The sequence below is a fragment of the Cucurbita moschata genome, unplaced genomic scaffold, assembly GCF_002738365.1.
Source record: "Cucurbita moschata cultivar Rifu unplaced genomic scaffold, Cmos_1.0 Cmo_Scf00109, whole genome shotgun sequence".
Taxonomy (NCBI): domain Eukaryota; kingdom Viridiplantae; phylum Streptophyta; class Magnoliopsida; order Cucurbitales; family Cucurbitaceae; genus Cucurbita; species Cucurbita moschata.
Genome location: NW_019268625.1, coordinates 28,725 through 30,365, shown reverse-complemented (window position 1 = coordinate 30,365; position 1,641 = coordinate 28,725).

Here is a 1,641-nt window from a genome sequence, read left to right as displayed (position 1 = left end):
CTTATGAATTTTTCCATCCTTTAAAAATATTATTTTTTTAGTTCGGGCCTAATTTCATAATAGGCGATTGAATCACAATATTGCAATATTTTAAGTTACTTTTAAGATTAAAGGTCGATGAATAAAGTAATTAGGGCAAGTTCTTTTTATGCATTTTATTTTGATCTAGCACATAAATGCTTCCTAATTATTTTATTTATTTTTTTATGAATTAGGCTATGAAGATCATTTGAATTATAAACGCTTTAATTCAAACAATATTTAATAACTAATCATTTTAATATTTATACTCAAATATACTAACAAGTACTAGTAACACTAGTCTCAATGACTTAAAGAATACAACTATTATCTCGAACTATAAAGAATTTAATTCCAACCTATTCTAATGAACAAACGCTTTATTAGACTCTATTGTAAGATTTCACTTCATCAATTTAAGTAGCGTTCAACTACAACTAAAAATATCAAATTCTTAAGTATTCATGAACAAAATAAGCCTAACAATGTCTCTTGGAACTATTTACCAAAGGTGTTAGAATGAGCCGTGTGGAAGGGTTGCCTTTAGATGCTTTAGTACCAATTAAGGATGTCAATATCCTAGTAGTGCAGAATGTAGGAAGGTTCGTAGTTGAAAAGAATAACGAGAATAGTGGACATCGTTTCATCTACAAGCGTGTGGTGAACGGTCTAGTTGGTATGACTAGAGAACGTCATCCTCGCAGAATTTATATTATTGTGATAGAAGTTATAAATAATGATGATATTCCTTGGTCTTTTATTACAAAGGTGCAGAACTTTCTTTTTGTGCATGTGATATATCCATCGCCACCTACTCATAAGCTCTCATCTTTTAAAGAAGTTCTCGAGTTCCTTGTCCACAAGTAGCAATACAACTACTAGAATGCTATCTCTACTTATAATAAGTCCTCTCTCTCTCGAAATATATGTGTGTGTTTGTGGATGTATTACTCTCTTTTATTAATGAAATATGGCATACTCATAATGATATTATGAGTATCTTTTCTATCCCTCCCTTCCTTATCGCTATATAAAGAATATGAAGATTATAAGTAAAAGTTTGTTACTTTTGAACTTAAAATGCTTATAATTCAATTTATCTTTGTNTTCTTTGCTTTAATCACAGGTAACTAAAGATATATAAGAACAACAGAATATGGCATGCCCGGTCAAAACATAAAAAATTTCTTGCCATGTTATAGTTAATGAATATGGTATGCACAAAGATCCGACGCCACACTTCATGATTGGAGACCAATACAGTGAGCTATGGTCGTCCATACTGTCCTTTGGTCCAATTATGTCAAGCAAATGTTGCAACAAACAAAGAGTTTTTAATAAGTTCGCTATTGCAAAGAGTTCGGTTTAAGGCACAAATGTCATGTGAAAGCCACACCAATTCAACGAGATTTAAGTAACCATAAATAAGACACATGATACAGCTTGTAAATGAAACGATGTCCATGACTCTTGTTATTTTCTTCCACTACAAACCTTCTAGCCTCTTGCACTTTTTTGTCATTGACATCCTTAATTGAAATTAGAATTGAAGGAAACACTTCTCCACAACTCATTATGGAACACCTTTGATAGATAGTTTCAACAGATTTACTTTGCCGA